At 41.6% G+C, this 19,828-nt stretch overlaps 1 protein-coding gene across 1 annotated transcript in view; it reads right to left on the bottom strand.

Moving 5' to 3' along the window:
- LOC121368318 overlaps positions 1–18,394 on the bottom strand; it is a 56,312-nt gene extending 37,918 nt beyond the window's left edge. The window contains exon 1 of the mRNA XM_041492999.1: positions 17,975–18,394. The gene's annotated coding sequence lies outside the window, so the exon portion shown is untranslated. The remainder of the gene's footprint in view (positions 1–17,974) is intronic.
- Positions 18,395–19,828: the final 1,434 nt, after the last annotated feature.

The following is a 19,828-nucleotide window of genomic DNA, read 5'->3' as shown; positions in this document are numbered from 1 at the left end:
CTATAACATACTGACGTAGATCGACGCAGACTAAAACCCACTGACGTAGATCGACGCAGACTAAAACCGATTGACGCAGACAGACGTAGACTGAAACAGACTGACGTAGATCGACGCAGACTAAAACCGACTGACGTAGATAGACGCAGACTAAAACCGACTGACGTAGATCGACGCAGACTAAAACCGACTGACGTAGATCGACGCAGACTAAAACCGATTGACGCAGACAGACGCAGACTGAAACAGACTGACGTAGATCGACGCAGACTAAAACCGACTGACGTAGATCGACGCAGACTAAAACCGACTGACGTAGATCGACGCAGACTAAAACCGATTGACGCAGACAGACGTAGACTGAAACAGACTGACGTAGATCGACGCAGACTAAAACCGACTGACGCAGACAGACGTAGACTGAAACAGACTGACGTAGATCGACGCAGACTAAAACCGACTGACGTAGATCGACGCAGACTAAAACCGACTGACGCAGACAGACGTAGACTGAAACAGACTGACGTAGATCGACGCAGACTAAAACCGACTGACGCAGACAGACGTAGACTGAAACATACTGACGTAGATCGACGCAGACTAAAACCGACTGACGTAGATCGACGCAGACTAAAACCGACTGACGTAGATCGACGCAGACTAAAACCGATTGATGCAGACAGACGTAGACTGAAACAGACTGACGTAGATCGACGCAGACTAAAACCGACTGACGTAGATCGACGCAGACTAAAACCGACTGACGTAGATCGACGCAGACTAAAACCGACTGACGCAGACAGACGTAGACTGAAACATACTGACGTAGATCGACGCAGACTAAAACCCACTGACGTAGATCGACGCAGACTAAAACCGATTGACGCAGACAAACGTAGACTGAAACAGACTGACGTAGATCGACGCAGACTAAAACCGACTGACGTAGATAGACGCAGACTAAAACCGACTGACGTAGATCGACGCAGACTAAAACCGACTGACGTAGATCGACGCAGACTAAAACCGATTGACGCAGACAGACGTAGACTGAAACAGACTGACGTAGATCGACGCAGACTAAAACCGACTGACGTAGATCGACGCAGACTAAAACCGATTGACGCAGACAGACGTAGACTAAAACCGACTGACGTAGATCGACGCAGACTAAAACCGACTGACGTAGACTGAAACAGACTGACGTAGATCGACGCAGACTAAAACCGACGTAGATCGACGCAGACTAAAACCGACTGACGTAGATCGACGCAGACTAAAACCGACTGACGTAGATCGACGCAGACTAAAACCGATTGACGCAGACAGACGTAGACTGAAACAGACTGACGTAGATCGACGCAGACTAAAACCGACTGACGTAGATCGACGCAGACTAAAACCGACTGACGCAGACAGACGTAGACTATAACATACTGACGTAGATCGACGCAGACTAAAACCCACTGACGTAGATCGACGCAGACTAAAACCGATTGACGCAGACAGACGTAGACTGAAACAGACTGACGTAGATCGACGCAGACTAAAACCGACTGACGTAGATAGACGCAGACTAAAACCGACTGACGTAGATCGACGCAGACTAAAACTGACTGACGTAGATCGACGCAGACTAAAACCGACTGACGTAGATCGACGCAGACTAAAACCGACTGACGTAGATCGACGCAGACTAAAACCGACTGACGTAGATCGACGCAGACTAAAACCGACTGACGTAGATCGACGCAGACTAAAACCGATTGATGCAGACAGACGTAGACTGAAACAGACTGACGTAGATCGACGCAGACTAAAACAGACTGACGTAGATCGACGTAGACTAAAACCGACTGACGTAGATCGACGCAGACTAAAACCGACTGACGCAGACAGACGTAGACTGAAACAGACTGACGTAGATCGACGCAGACTAAAACCGACTGACGTAGATCGACGCAGACTAAAACCGACTGACGCAGATCGACGCAGACTAAAACCGATTGACGTAGACAGACGTAGACTGAAACAGACTGACGTAGATCGACGCAGACTAAAACTGACTGACGTAGATCGACGCAGACTAAAACCGACTGACGTAGATCGACGCAGACTAAAACCGATTGACGCAGACAGACGTAGACTGAAACAGACTGACGTAGATCGACGCAGACTAAAACCCACTGACGTAGATCGGCGCAGACTAAAACCGATTGATGCAGACAGACGTAGACTAAAACCGACTGACGTAGATCGACGCAGACTAAAACCGACTGACGTAGACTGAAACAGACTGACGTAGATCGACGCAGACTAAAACCGACGTAGATCGACGCAGACTAAAACCGACTGACGTAGACGACGCAGACTAAAACCGACTGACGTAGATCGACGCAGACTAAAACCGATTGACGCAGACAGACGTAGACTGAAACAGACTGACGTAGATCAACGCAGACTAAAACCGACTGACGTAGATCGACGCAGACTAAAACCGACTGACGCAGACAGACGTAGACTATAACATACTGACGTAGATCGACGCAGACTAAAACCCACTGACGTAGATCGACGCAGACTAAAACCGATTGACGCAGACAGACGTAGACTGAAACAGACTGACGTAGATCGACGCAGACTAAAACCGACTGACGTAGATAGACGCAGACTAAAACCGACTGACGTAGATCGACGCAGACTAAAACCGACTGACGTAGATCGACGCAGACTAAAACCGATTGACGCAGACAGACGCAGACTGAAACAGACTGACGTAGATCGACGCAGACTAAAACCGACTGACGTAGATCGACGCAGACTAAAACCGACTGACGTAGATCGACGCAGACTAAAACCGATTGACGCAGACAGACGTAGACTGAAACAGACTGACGTAGATCGACGCAGACTAAAACCGACTGACGCAGACAGACGTAGACTGAAACATACTGACGTAGATCGACGCAGACTAAAACCGACTGACGTAGATCGACGCAGACTAAAACCGATTGACGCAGAAAGACGTAGACTGAAACAGACTGACGTAGATCGACGCAGACTAAAACCGACTGACGTAGATCGACGCAGACTAAAACCGACTGACGCAGACAGACGTAGACTGAAACAGACTGACGTAGATCGACGTAGACTAAAACCGACTGACGTAGATCGACGCAGACTAAAACCGCAGACTAAAACCGACTGACGCAGATCGACGCAGACTAAAACCGACTGACGCAGATCGACGCAGACTAAAACCGACTGACGCAGATCGACGCAGACTGAAACAAATCGACGCAGATCGACATTTTTTTGTTTGTTTGTTTGTTTTGTTTAACGACACCACTAGAGCTCATTGAGTTATTAATCATCGGCTATTGAATGTCAAGCATTTGGTAATTTTGACATAGTCTTAGAGAGGAACCCACTACATTTTTTCCATTAGTAGCAAGAGATCAGAGAACCTGGTTTATTGTAAATAGGGAGTTTAAAAAAAAAAAAAAATGGGGCACCCGGCATGTTAGGGACGTGCCTGAAATATATATAAAAAAAGCAAGGGATCAGACCGGTGCAGGCTAAAACAGATTAACGTAGATCGACGCAGACTGAGACAAAATGGACACAGATCGACACAGACTGAGCAGATCGACGCAGACTGAAACAGATCGACGCAAACTAAAAAAATATTGACGCAGATCGACGTAGACTGACACAGATATTCGCAGACCAGAAAGATATTTATGGGAACATAGTCGCATGCGGTCTGCGTTACATGTATGAGAAATCTGTGACTGGTCGGGGGAGATGAAACAAGTTCACCTTTACAGATCTGTCGCATCGCGCCTGTGCCGTACTGCACCCGTTACATATTTTGTGAAAACCAGGAATTACCTGATTCGGACACGAGTGGTAATGACCAACTGATGCTAACTTGTATGCTTACCTGCCGTGACAACAACCGTCTGATTCTACCAGAAACACAATCGATTTCCATAGGAAAACAGAAATGATTCCCACTACAAGATTAGAATTTTTTTTATTTTTAACGTAATAGACGATGGGAGATTTTGCTACGTCACAGTTCATATTTCAAAGATAAAACGCGTTTTAATATAATTATGTTGATTCAGCTTTCTAGCGAAATAACGCCGTGCTGTCATATGGGTGTCATTTATACTGAACATTTTATAGTTTGTTTGAACAATTCCTATAAAAAGGAATCGCATAGCGGGCGTCACAACAAGTCGTATTATTGCTAAGCTTTGCCGCTGCACGGTTCCATGCTGCATTCAATTAGAACACAATGGCTATGGCTGGTGTGCACATATCTATTTGTATCTTTAGTGACCGACACAACGCTGCTGATAGCTTCTTTAAGCGTTCGTTATACGTGTATATACAAAACAGACTTGCGGGTATTGTGTACAATGTAAATCAAATATACAGCTAATTTACCATTTTCTAGTCTAATGTGTGCTTATCTAATGCGTTGGCATATACTGTAAATATATATAATTAACTGGCATGGTATATCAAAACGGGCATGGTTTAATATTAACAAAACTAGTCGAGACAATGTACATAATCATTTTCATATACTTATCCTTGTCTGACACCCATTGGCCGGCGGTTTATTGTTGTTGATGCTTGGCTAACGTTAGGCATTCATTCGTCAGTCCGTCCGTCCGTCCGTCCGTCCGTCCGTTCGTTCGTTCGTTCATTCATTCATTCATTCATTCATCTATTTATACATTCATTCATTCACTAACATCTGTTAAGCGTTTGGTGAAACAAATACAGATTAACAGCCAAAGGTCGCTACTTCGCATGTTAAACATATCTTGTCTCTGTTCATAATGCAACTTATAAATGAGGTTTGGGGAGTGGGGGAGTGGGGGAGTGGGTTCAGTCAAATAAATGGAACTATACGTCCGGAAAAACCTCAATATCAAAAGCGTCAGTCAGCATATATCTGATGTTTGGCTAGCACAGACTTTATTTTACTGTGCGCGTTACAGTGAAGTCGCGGGCGGGACGTAGCCCAGTAGTAAAGCGTTCGCTTGATGCGCGGTCGGTCTAGGATCGATCCCCGTCGGTGGGCCCATTGGGCTATTTCTCGCTCCGGCCAGTGCACCACGACCGGCATATCAAAGGCCGTGGTATGTGTTATCCTGTCTGTGGGATGGTGCATATAAAAGATCCCTTGCTGTTAATCGAAAAGAGTAGCCCATGAAGTGGCGGCAGCGGGTTTTGTCTCTCAATACCTGTGTGATCCTTAACCACATGTCTGACGCCATATAACCGTAAATAAAATGTGTTGAGTGCGTCGTTAAATAAAACATTTCCTTCCTTCCTTATAGTGAAGTCGCACACTTTAGTTTGAACCCGTGAAAATGAATGAATGAATGAATGAATGAATGTTTAACGACACCCCAGCACGAAAAATACATCGGCTATTGGGTGTCAAACCATGGTAATGTAAACAAATAAAGTGATGATCAACATCAATATAAAAATTCAAGACTGAAACAAAAACAGTGTAAAGAACTGCACAAAAACACAAATATCACTGAATTTTACTAAAAACTTCAATTTTGTGCTAAACACCTAATTGAAAGAAAGAAATGTTTATTTACGGTTATATGGCGTCAGACATATGGTTAAGGACCACACAGATTTTGAGAGGAAACCCGCTGTCGCCACTATATGGGCTACTCTTCCGATTAGCAGCAAGGGATCTTTTATTTGCGCTTCCCACAGGCAGGATAGCACAAACCATGGCCTTTGTTGAACCAGTTATGGATCACTGGTCGGTGCAAGTGGTTTTCACCTACCCATTGAGCCTTGCGGAGCACTCACTCAGGGTTTGGAGTCGGTATCTGTATTAAAAATCCCATGCCTCGACTGAGATCCGAACCCAGTACCTACCAGCCTGTAGACCGATGGCCTACCACGACGCCACCGAGGCCGGTAGACACCAAATAGAGAATAATACATGAGTGGCCATTAGATACCATTTATCTTACAACGAGTTGTTTCAAAATGTATCTAGCGAGCGAAAGCGAGTTGGATACGTTTTTAAACAACGAGTTTTAACTTTTGGTATGCTTCCATCAGAGAACTGTTCAAGCAAGCCTGTTGTGGGCACAACCGCTGACTTCGCCAAAGAGTTCTGTCCAGGACATGTTAGCTGGACTCTCAGAAAGCCTGTTTTATTCTAGGTACACCAACTGATGTGATTTTGAAAACGCTTTCTTAGAGTGGAAGCAGTAATTAACTAATACAACATGATTATACAATAGCTACGTCATAATATAAACACGAAAATGCATTTACATTGTTTAGAAATTCATCGCAAATCTAACTGTTTTAAAGGGACAGACCCTAGCTTTTTTAACACTAAGGCATAATTTTCACATAGTCTCTAGTTTCAACCCGTGAAAATAGACACTAGGTTTGGTTAATTTACAAACCTGTAACAAATTTGGATACAACAGAGTCAAACAAGAGTCTGTGATGTTGAAATACCCTTAAAAATAGAATAAAATGTGACTCCATAACAGTTACTTCTCAGACGCACGTGCGTTTTTAAAAATATGAAAAACGCATTTTGTGGTATTAGAAACACAGGATAACCAGAAACACTTCGGTTGTACGGAAATGGATAATCTAAACAATAAAATATAAGTAATGTTTGATTTCAGTGATCATAAACGGCTCTAATAGTGAAAAATATGATGTAGTGTTTAAAAACTAGGATATGTCCCTTTAAAATCTTTGTCTAACAATTAACATTGTTTTAATAACTTGTATTCTAAATTTGGTAAAATTACAATGTGACCGAATTAAATTAACGTCAGTCGCTTTTTCCACTGTTCGTGGTATTAGTGTATTATAAAACTTCTTACACCCGTTGGCGAGAAGACCATGCATTATTTTTGATAACATATGGGTTGTTTACACATGTACGTGTGTTGACAATTTAAATGCCATACATCCAATGAAAAAATACACGATGGAAATCGATTACACCGTGACGTATAGTCAACCTGACATTCATGGGTCTGTGACACGTAAGTTAGCTACAAGTGCAACGGCTGTAAATAACCTTTAGTCGAAAAAGATGTTAAAATTTGCTTAAAACCTGTTTTTTGAGGTTATGTAAGAAATAGAATAATACATTCGTGTCCGTTAGATACCATTTATCTCACAACTCGTTGTTTATAAACGTATCAAACTCGTTTTCGCTCGTTAGATACGTTTTAAAACAACTCGTTGTGAGATAAATGGTACCTAACGGCCACTCGTGTATTATTCTCTGTATAATGGGTGGCGGGATTTAGCTCAGTCGGTAGAGTGGTCGCTTGAGATGCTTGCGTCGCAGGATGTCAGTATATATAAAAAAAAAACCCACACGAGTTTATTACGCTGTAGATATGTTAGTATTCTGCATTAGAAAGCCATAAAATCAGGGCCGTACCCTGATCAAAATCCTGGGGAGGGGGCAATACTTGTTATAAACAAATGAAACACTATACAAAATTAAACCCTGAGATGTCAGGAGCGTAGCGTGATCTGTACCTGGGGGGGGGGGGCTCAACTATGAACCAAGTGGACCTTTTTCTATTTTGTTTTTGCACCACCAGAAACTCCATATGTATAAATCTTTATGTTTTAGTTCTGAAAGCGGACCCCCCCCCCCCCCCCCCCTGCCTATGCCCCTGGATGTGTATGCTATTTTTTTTAGTACAAAAAAGTGAGAGGTTACGGCCTTGAAGATTATTGTGTTAATAGTTCTGCACTAAGCAAATCTACATCAGTGGTGTCAACTGAAAGTGGAATGTCGTATTTAATCGGTATTTGTATTGATGTGTGTCACGTCACTAAATCGCTTGGTCATGCCCCGACATTGAACACGACTGGAAAGTTTGGAAAAAGAAAAGATGTGTGTTTCAAGTCCAGCGTTCTCCCATCCTGAGAAACGTGATTCATACGGAGTCGATAAAGCTCGACGCTCCTGTCCTTTCAAGGCCCCGCCATTAACATACCACGTGTTGTACCACTAACAATAAAACAACTTGTTGATGCAAGAGACGCGAGCTCTTTTCACACTTAGATGAGAACCAGGGGCACATTTTAAGAAAATTGACTGCTCGTGGCTGTGGGATAACACAGAAGCTTTTACGTCGATTAACTTGTAATCTAGTAGTTTATTTTACACCCCACGGACTTTAAAGAAACATCTATACTTTAGTGTTTTAAACCGGATGTTTACATCGTTTTTCAGCGGTTTGCCGTAGCATTTCATTTCATTTCAATTCATTTATACGTATTTCATTAGGTTCAAACACGCTATCCTGGATGCACACTTCTGCTATCTGGACTCTGTGTCAAGGACAGTGGGTTAGTAGTTAGTTGATGGCTAGCGATTGGGTCGTTAAAGTCGCTCTATTGGGAGCCGATATCGGAAGGCGAACTCAGTACCTACCGGCCCTTAGCTTAGTCACTACATTATCGAGGCCGGTGTACAGCAGGACGTATTTTAGTTTTTAGTTTTTAACCTTCTACCCCCTCTCACCCCTCTAACCCTTTGACCCCTCTCACCCCTCGACTCCTCTCCCACCCTTCTACCTCCTCACACCCTCGACTTCCATCTCACCCTTTGACTCCCTCTAAACCCTCAACTCCCCTCTCGCCCTTCTACCACTCTCTCACCTTTCTTTCCCTCTCTCACCCCTCGATTCCCCCCCCCCCCCCACCCCTGGACTCCTTTCTCGCTCTTCTACCTATATCATCCCTCGTCTCCCCACTCAATCTAGGACCCCCTCTCAACCATTTACACCCTCTCACCCCTCGACTCCTCTCCCATCCTTTTACCCCTTCGACTCCCCTTTCACCCTTCTACCCCACCTGAGCCCCTGGATTCCTCCATCCTTCTACCCCCCTCTCACCCGTCGACACCCTCTCACCCCTCAACTCCCCTCTCACCCTTCGACCCCTCCTCTCCCCCCTGAACTGGCAAAGGAACATTGTCTCATTTTTGATTTGACTAAAACAGACAGTCATTCTACTATAAATATTGTATTTATTTTGTGTTTGCTGTGCCAGAAGATATTAAGTTTAAAACACGCCATCCAGTTATGTATTTTACCTCTATCGATCACCTATGTCAACTTTTGGCAAGCTTATCTGTTGGTCAAATACAAATGAGATTTGTAACTGAAATTTGCGACTGAACAGCATACGATTAAAACAAAGACTCGGAAACGGAGAAAGAAGACCCGTGTCATAAATAACTCCACCGAAAAATGTCTAAATCTATTTTTAAAATTACAAGGAAATTCAGTAAACCATAGACAAACATCTTCAATATCATTAAATATTAATTTAAAACACAGACTCGTAAAACTCTTGTAACTATATTTGATTGTCTTGTCACCATGTTGATGTTGTTCATCACTTGAACGTTTTGCATTTACCATAGCTGGAAAACCAATAGCCGATGTATTTACGTGTTAGGGTGTTATTAAACATTCATTCATTCATTCATTCATTCACGCATTCATTCATTCATTCATTGTCACCATGTGTCTTCATTTAAAATCGGGTGTATAGAGCTATATTGAATTAAGTCTGTGTATATCCCTCAAAGAACTTTTACCGGCCTCGGTGGCGTCGTGGCAGGCCATCGGTCTACAGGCTGGTAGGTACTGGGTTCGGATCCCAGTCGAGGCATGGGATTTTTAATCCAGATACCGACTCCAAACCCTGAGTGAGTGCTCCGCAAGGCTCAATGGGTAGGTGTAAACCACTTGCACCGACCAGTGATCCATAACTGGTTCAACAAAGGCCATGGTTTGTGCTATCCTGCCTGTGGGAAGCGCAAATAAAAGATCCCTTGCTGCCAATCGGAAGAGTAGCCCATGTAGTGGCGACAGCGGGTTTCCTCTCAAAATCTGTGTGGTCCTTAACCATATGTCTGACGCCATATAACCGTAAATAAAATGTGTTGAGTGCGTCGTTAAATAAAACACTTCTTTCTTTCCCTCAAAGAACTCCTGTTGTCATCTTGCCACTGTAAATACCCATTGTACAATAAGTCCTCATATATTGTCGGTTGACAGCCTGAGTGTACCGTAATAAAGTTTTATGTTTCAAGAGAAGGTCTGAACCAGACAAATGCGAGAACGCAGTGTAGAGTGCCGTTGTACAACAAAGTGTCGAAATGTAACCTTATGTATATAATACAGTTTTGTGTTCCGATTCCACCCTACTCCAACTTGATATATAGGCTTACCTAAACCAAATTGTGGCATGTCTCTTTTTTTCATTAATGTCAAAGAACATTGCAGCGCTCCATGAACTGAACCTATTGTTATGCTCTCTCTTAAAACTTCAGTGACCACATGGTCAATGTATAACCAAAACGTTCACGTTCTCTTCAGAGCAAACTGTTGTCAATTACGCCGAGCCTTCATCAGATCAAACTGTTCTCAAGTACGCCAAACCTTCATCAGATCAAACTGTTGTCAAGTACGCCAAGCTTTCATCAGATCAAACTGTTGTCAAGTACGCCGAGCCTTCATCAGATCAAACTGTTCTCAAGTACGCCAAACCTTCATCAGATCAAACTGTTGTCAAGTACGCCAAGCTTTCATCAGATCAAACTGTTGTCAATTACGCCAAACCTTCACAGAGAAAACTGTTGTCAAATACGCCAAACCTTCATCAGAGCAAACTGTTGTCAAATACGCCAAACCTTCATCAGAGAAAACTGTTGTCAAGTACGCCAAACCTTCATCAGAGCAAACTGTTGTCAAGTACGCCAAACCTTCATCAGAGAAAACTGTTGTCAAGTACGCCAAACCTTCATCAGAGCAAACTGTTGTCAAGTACGCCAAACCTTCATCAGAGAAAACTGTTGTCAAGTACGCCAAACCTTCATCAGATCAAAGTACACAAATCACCTATTAACTGACATCTTTATTTTAATTCCAAGAGTAAACACCAGCTTGTACATCAATGAAAGCCCAAACAAGTAAATGCTAAATTAGGTAGAGTATCATTAAATAGACATTTACAAAATATTTACTTGTCAGTTTCCTATGAAAGAAATAATCGACGAAAATCTGTTTTATTCTATTTCCGACACTACTTTAGTGTTGTTTTGTCTTGACTCACACATCAGTCGTGTACGACTACATGGACTAGATAAGTGCATTACTGCAGATTTGGTGCCGGTGTTAATAAGTTTAATATTTTAATACCTTAAAGGGACAGACATACCCTAGTTTTTAAAAACTAAGGCATATTTTTTTTAAACTATTATAGCCGTTTTCTTTATAACTAAAATCATACTTTACTTAGATTTTATGGTTTAGATTATCAATTTCCGTACATTCGAAGTGTTTTGGTCATCCTGGTGTTTTTAATATCACAAAATGGATTTATTATATTTTTAAAAACGCACGTACGTCTGAGAAGTAACAGTTATGGAGTTGAGTTTTAGTCGATTTGTAAAGGGTATTTCGCCATTTCAAAGTCACAGACTCGTGTTTCACTCAATTGTAATTTTATCCAAATGTGTGACAAGTTTGTTGATTAAATAAACTTAGTGTTAATTTTCACGGGTTGAAACTAGGGTCTGTCCCTTTAAATTAGTATGTAGGCTCAAAGCAAATTCTGTCCTGGACCAAGCCACTGGCTATCCAGAGACTTGGCCCTCGACAGACATGCCTGAAACCTTAGTGGTATATGGGCATGTTAAAAATACTCACTCACTCACTCAAAGCAAATCATTTTATGAAACATAATGTGATGTCTTGTTATGTATTTGCTAATCGTGAATTGTCATTTTGAAATCTAACTCTATTTTGCAGGTTGGGAGTAGGATCTCTACGAGTACTCGGGCACGGGCCGAGTCTAGCAAGACTCGAGTCTATTCACAGGACTAGTCTAGCAAGACTCGAGTCTATTCACAGGACTCGAGTACCCGCAAACTGAGAGAACTCTCATTTAACTATATATTGTTTACGTCAGTTTGTCATATGCTTGCCGCCAGTTACATTACAGAGCTATGATACACAAGGGAAAACGAAAGTTGAATGCAATACGATGACATGTTCAGCGCTGGAATTAAGATGCATAATGTTATTTTACTTTATTCCTTAGTTACCGGCCTCGGTGGCGTCGTGGCAGGCCATCGGTCTACAGGCTGGTAGGTACTGGGTTCGGATCCCAGTCGAGGCATGGAATTTTTAATCCAGATACCGACTCCAAACCCTGAGTGAGTGCTCCGCAAGGCTCAATGGGTAGGTGTAAACCACTTGCACCGACCAGTGATCCATAACTGGTACAACAAAGGCCATGGTTTGTGCTATCCTGCCTGTGGGAAGCGCAAATAAAAGATCCCTTGCTGCCTGTCGTAAAAGAGTAGCCTATGTGGCGACAGCGGGTTTCCTCTAAAAAAATCTGTGTGGTCCTTAACCATATGTCTGACGCCATATAACCGTAAATAAAATGTGTTGAGTGCGTCGTTAAATAAAACACTTCTTTTTTTATTTTTTTTATTCCTTAGTCTGATTATCTTCTCGTGTATATGTCGGATACTCGGGTCCGGGTCGAGTTTGACCCTCAAGTACTCGAGGCCCTACTTGGGAGGAGTAAAAAAATTAAAATAAGAAAACTATCGTCAAACGTAATACCTCATTGGAAAGGTATTTTCAAACACAGTGACAATGGTTTCATTTTGATAATTCATAATTTAAATTCCAGTGTATTTATCATCCCCCCCCCACCCCCCACCCCCATTAGAAATCCAATTTTTGTCGAAAATCGCATTCATGTATTGGGGGGCGGGACGTAGCCCAGTGGTACAGCGCTCGCTCGATACGCGGTCGGTATGAGATCGATCCCCGTCGGTGGCCCCATTACGCTATTTCTCGTTCCAGCGAGTGTACCACGACTGGTATATCAAAGGCCGTGGTATGTAGCTCCTTGTCTGTGGGATGGTGCATATAAAAGATCCCTTGCTGCTCATCGAAAACAGTAGCCCATGAAGTGGCGACAGCGGGTTTCCTCTCTCAATATCTGTTTGGTCCTTAACCATATGTCTGACGCCATATAACCGTAAATAAAAATGTGTTGAGTGCGTCGTTAAATAAAACATTTCTTTTTCTTTCTTTCTTTCAGGTATTGGTTTCAACATCTAGTGATCACTGCAGAACTATGGTATGCTAAATAAAACTTTATCAATCCATCGTCAAAACCGCAGATGCTTTTTTTTATTCCGTAAATACCCGAACTATAAAATGGAACCCTCTTATATGATTCAGTGCAATCTTGATTCTTTAAAGTACACACATTTTTATATATTTGCTAAGTTAATAAAAAGCGACATTGCCACTTTAAGTGAGACATATTATACACGTAGCTGGGTCCTAGTTTTGTTTGACACTTTAAATGTGACAGTTTATTATTTTTAAAGCTTCTATTATTTTCCACCTGTCGACGCAGGACCTTGTTGGTGGCCAGTGTTCTGAATTCGTTTTGTTTGCCTCCCTACACGATTAGAGAAAAGTAATCCAGTAGCTACGCAACATCTAGAAGCAACAATGCCGCTTACTGGTCATTTTGCTTGGTGTTTGATGGAACAGAAAATGGCTCTTTTTAAATTAGCTTGCTCTACATCACGATTTAATCAGCGTGGAAAGAGGTCACGCTTCTAGATTCCAGACTATATTTTCATTTCAACTTATTTTCGTGCTTATATCCAATTACGGTTCAAGCACGCTGTCCTGGGCACAAACACATCGGTTATTTGGGCTGTCTGTCCGGGAAAGTGGGTTAGTTGTTAGCGGTTATAATTTAGGTCTCAGTGTATTTTAATTTCTGTATATAATTATGTCCTAGACAGTGGGTTAGTCGTTAGTGAGGGAAAAGAGGGTGTAGTGGTCTACCACCTATCCACTGAGTCGTTAAAACTCGCTCTGGGTGGGAGTCGGTACCGGGCTGCGAACCCTGTACCTACTAGCCTTATCTCCGATGGCTTAGCCACGACACCACCGAGGCCAGACTACTAGTACTGTATTGATATGGTCTTACGTCTGTTAAAAAAATGTGCAGCCATGTAGATCATAATTTATACCTTGTTCTTTTGTGTGCACATTAGTGTACTAGCGTGCATATGTGTGTATGTCACCTATACAATACATTATCACTGTACATATCCGTGTTTATCAATTTGTGTGCCTGTTTGTTACCGTGTCTCTTTAAACATAGTTCCCCATTTTAATGTGATTACACACGCCAAAGAGAACTCACATGTTTGTGTTTAATACCCAGTCCTTTCTGTGTTCAATCAGCTATTGGGTGTACTGTAGCACTTTACCAAATAACATCTGTCTGAATCACAGTTCGACGTGCACCTAACTTTAAATAGCGCAGTTAATACTGTCGGTCCTGGAACTGATGATAAATGTGTTGTTGTCAAAACAATTTATTTTATTTAGGCAGTAAATGTCTGCAATTTAATTAATGGCTCATAGCTTGGTTGATATTCTGCATAATATATTTTTAGCTTTTAATTTCGTCGCCTATGGGATTCTGTTTGTTATAGTGCATTTCATTTGAACTTATTTTCGTGCTTATATCCAATTAAGGTTTATGCACGCTGTCTGAGAAGATAAAATATTAATAATGAATACTGTTAAACCATCGATTTCTTCTATCTCTTTTCTGTCCTTTCAGGTTATTCAATCGTTTCACAAACGTTTACTTTTATTGATTGATTGATTTATTAATTGAAAATTATTTTACAGTTTAATGTTTGTAATTAGGAGAGGGACTCGTAAGTTGGACAATGTGTGTATGTGTGTGTGTGTGTGTGTGTACGTCTCTGTACCTCTCTCTCTCTCTCTCTCTCTCTCTCTCTCTCTCTCTCTCTCTCTCTCTCTCTCTCTCTCTCTCTCTCTATATATATATATATATATATATATATATATATATATATATATATGCAATAAAATATGTTTTTAATCAATGAACGTGTTTTGTAAGTAACATGAAATTATTTTGACAGTATCGGCTCGAAACCCAGAGCGAGTTTCAACGACTCAGTGGGAAGGTGTAAGACCACTACACCCCTCGTCTCTCTCACCAACAACTAACAACTAACCGTGGACTAACCCACTGTCCTGGACAGACAGCCCAGATAGCTGAGGTGTGTGCCCAGGACAGCGTGCTTGAACTTTAACTGAATATAAGCACGAAAATGAGTTGAAATGAAATGAATGAAATCAATCAGTTTTAGCATGCCTCCTGGTATCAGTTAGGACGCAAGTTTCAACCTTGACCCTTTACAACTAATAGCCATATAGATCAGCATCGGGATGATAACTACGATATTGCCACAAGCTGAAGAGTTCACGTGATTAGAAAACAGCTGGCCATCTGAATTCAAGATGTAATCTTAATGGTTAATACGTGACCCCCATCCACTCTGTGATAGCACATAGTAATGACGAACACGTGACATCCACCTACTTTTTGACAGCAAATTTTGATGATTACTACGTGATCACCATCTACTCTATGATAGCACATCTTATTACGTGGCCCCCATATACTCTGTGATAGCACATCTTGTTACGTGGCCCCCATCTACTCTGTGATAGCACATCTTATTATGTGGCCCCCATCTACTCTGTGATAGCACATCTTATTACGTGGCCCCCATCTACTCTGTGATAGCACATCTTATTACGTGGCCCCCCATCTACTCTGTGATAGCACATCTTATTACGTGGCCCCCATCTACTCTGTGATAGCACATCTTATTATTATCCTCTGTGTGTGTGTGTGGTGTGTGTGTGTATGTGTGTGTGTGTGTGTGTGGTGTATGTGTGTGTGTGTGTGGTGTATGTGTGTGGTGTATGTGTGTGTGTGTGGTGTATGTGTGTGGTGTATGTGTGTGTGTGTGGTGTATATATGTGTGTGTGTGTGGTGTATGTGTGTGTGTGTGTGTTGTATATGTGTGTGTGTGTATGTGTGTGGTGTATGTGTATGTGTGTGTGGGTGTGTGTGTGGTGTATATGTGTGTGTGTGTGTCTGTGTGTGTGTGTGTGTGTGTGTCTCTCTCTCTCTCTCTCTCTCTCTCTCTCTCTGTCTCTCTCTATGTGTGTGTGTGTGTGTGTGTGTGTGTGTGTGTGTGTGGTGTATGTGTGTGTGTGTGTGTCTGTCTGTCTCTCTCTCTCTCTCTCTCTCTCTCTCTCTCTCTCTCTCTGTGTGTGTGTGTGTGTGTGTGTGTGTGTGTGTGTGTGTGTGTGTGTGTGTGTTCATATATCACCATATTTTATTTTATATGTATATATATTATGAATGCTCAAAGGCCAGTAGGCCTTTTGCAATAAACTATATATTACGTGGCCCCCTTCTATTCTGTGATAGCGCATCTTCATAGTAACTACCTGACTTCTAAACACGCTGACAGCACAATTTAGTGGTTACTAAATATGTGACCTCTCCGTTAATGCAGCGGACCCTAGCATCTTCGCGAATCCCATACAATTGACTATTTCTCATTTCACGGCTGGTGTTGCAGGGACCATATTATTTTGTGATATCGTGTCTACTGCGAGGTGCTTTTCAACATACATGTATCCTGGTCCTAGGAGGAAGGAGTTGTTTTGCGCCATAGGTTTCTTCTCCAATATTAGACACCTAGCTAATAGTTACAGCACATGGCTGTACCCAACGAAACAGCGGGGAGGGAGGCAACAGAAGGAGCATAATACAGCAATATAGTTTATCTCCAGCTAAGCAAAACTGGTTATACCTTTTGTATTTTTCTGTGGGCACCCCCCCCCCCCCCCTCATCCACACCCACACCCACACCCACCCCCTCCGCTAGGCACTGAACTGGGGCCTAACTGACAAAGGTCTCTTAGGCTCTGCTAGACAACAAGGCATCCTCTTTGCAAGTCTTTTAGCATTGCACTGCGAGATCGCAAAGTTGCGAAAGTTGAGTGAATTAGGCCCCTGGTGTCTTTCCTTTCCGTAATATTTGTAAATCAGTGTGTCGTTTATATTAGCAGACTTGCCGTAATACAGTTTTAACTGCACTGCATCACACTCCGCCTCTCCCGCGAACATGTCACTTTTATATGTACTAAATGGAGACCATGCCGTTATATTTCCACATATAACGTCTTTTATGGGAATGCCAGCAGTGCTTCGTTTTTATTTCTGTTTTTTTTTACAATAGATGTTGAGGGGGGAAAAAACACGGCCACATTCACTTAGGACTTAGGATATTGAACACGATGTAGCTGGGGGTATAATTATTTTATTATTATTATTATTTTGAAAATTCTATATAATTTTCCCTAATACTTTGTAAGGCTGTTAATCCATTTTATATGAAGCCCTGTAGACTACAGATTCCCTTTAATAATTAATTTTAGAAATAAAATATTTATTGTTTCAAATAAAATCATCAAACTCATTATGTTGATGCAGATTTGACGAGCAACTTTTACAAGCAAGTAAAACGAAAAAGAAAACGCTTATAGCAAAACAACAACAACAAAAAAACCAAAACCCCCAAAAAACCCAACAACAAACAAAAAAAAAAAACCCAAAATAAACATCACTACACACACGCATGCACGCACACACACGCAAAATGCATGGACATTAAACAAAAACTCACACAAGCCTTCAAACTGACGTAAATTATGAAAGTGATAGTAACACATCCGCTGAAGAATGTGTTGTTTACGTCGGCACGTTGAAAGGAGACTCTGGTCTATTGATCCATTAATATCGGAAGATTTGTATCGCATTACAAGCATTTATCATTCTACCGCTAATCTCCTTAAGAGAAAGCGATTAAGGAACCCCTTGGATCTGACGTAACATTACACAGCAAGAACATCTAGCAGTGACGTGGCCGTTCTAAACTACTACGTACCTTCAAGCCGAAGCAGTCACTTTCTCTGGGCAATACCGGCGGTTGTTCCGTATTGAATTTCTGTCCTTTGGAATATCCGACACCTTAGGTCGCCAGTCAAGACAGGCTGTCGGGTCTGATCTTGTGCTACACTCCTCGTACCTTTCCTCTCTCTCACCTTTGCTTTCAAGGAGAGAATGTTTATCCGCAGGAATATGCTGAACGTATTTCCTAGCGTGAACTGTCCTACCTGACGAACTGGCTGGAGGTTTCTCGTCACAGGTGACTGGAGTTTAAATAGAAGCCATATTCTATCCCCCGTTGTTTTGCGGCGTTCCTCTTCAGCTGTTATATATATATATATGAAAATTGTTTACCGGCCTTGCTTGCTTTTCAATATCCCACAGAATGGATTCTGTACTGGGTCGGCACGTTGAAAAGGGTCCGTTCTATTCACGATTCATTCCTCTGTTTGAGCGTTTGCTTTATCGGGAAGCACGAACGCGGCGTCGGCTTAAAATAACAGCCAAACTTGTATAACAAGTTTATTATCATACCGCCGCTTTATGATGAAGTAAACAATACCGTGGTCAAAACCGGAGATCATCTTTTGGTCCACATAACACGTTAACGCGAGCTCTCGTTGGAACTTAGTGCAATGATGTAGTCTTAATGACACCCCAACTTTATTTTTTAATAAGTAGCTGTTAAGTGGCAGAGCGGAGTAAGTCTTGCTAGTCCCGTGGGCGAAGAATATTTTCGGACCTGTTTGGACATGAGTTTTTGGCCTTTGAATTATTTATAAAAAAAAAAAATTAAAATTAAGAGAAACTGCATAAAATAAATACAATATATTTATTTTAATACACGTTTTGGGCCGGTCAAGATCTAAAGTCAGGGCAACTACCCCCCCCCCCCCCCCCCCCCCCATATCCCCCCCCCCCCCCACACACATCCACACACGCACACACACTCGCTATAATCCGCCACTGTTGGGCGCCAAACCTGTTAGGTGCGTAATAGTAGTTTGCATTGACTGTTTATAATTTTGTATATTATATATGTTCCCAGGTCAGAAGTAATTTTAACATTGTCCATGTACATGTAGCTAAGTAGTAATTTTAACATTATCCATGTAGTTTAAAATTAATTTTAACATTATCCATGTAGCTATGAAGTAATTTTAACATTGTCCACGTAGCTAAGAAGTAATGTTAACATTGTCTATGTAGCTAAGAAGTAATGTTAACATTGTCCATGCATTTAAGTAGTGCTTTTAACATTATCCATGTAGCTAAGAAGTAATTTTAACATTATCCATGTAGCTAAGAAGTAATTTTAACACTATCCATGTAGCTAAGAAGTAATTTTAACATTATCCATGTAGCTAAGAAGTAATTTTAACATTATATATGTAGCTAAGAAGTAATTTTAACATTATCCATGTAGCTAAGAAGTAGTTTTAACATTATATAAGTAGCTAAGAAGTAATTTTAACATTATCCATGTAGCTAAGAAGTAATTTTAACATTATATATGTAGCTGAGCAGTACATGTCAATGCCATACATGTTTAGCCGCCAGATTACTGAAAGCTATTTCAATAGGATCTGCCGTTAAACCAAATCTAACATCATTGCAGATTCAGTTCTTTTCTGAAGTTCTAAATGTTTTTGTCCACCACGCTCTATTATTGTAGTTTTGTACCACACCCAGTGACTTAAAGGGACAGACCCTAGTTTCAGCCCATGAAAATTAACGTTATGTTTAGTTAATCTACAAACCTGTAACACATTTGGATAAAGTTACAATTGAGTAAAACATGAGTCTGTGACTTTGAAATGGTGAAATACTAAACTCGACTCCGTAACTATTA

Source organism: Gigantopelta aegis, chromosome 3, assembly GCF_016097555.1.
Source record: "Gigantopelta aegis isolate Gae_Host chromosome 3, Gae_host_genome, whole genome shotgun sequence".
Taxonomy (NCBI): domain Eukaryota; kingdom Metazoa; phylum Mollusca; class Gastropoda; order Neomphalida; family Peltospiridae; genus Gigantopelta; species Gigantopelta aegis.
This window is presented reverse-complemented; position numbering and strand designations above follow the sequence as displayed.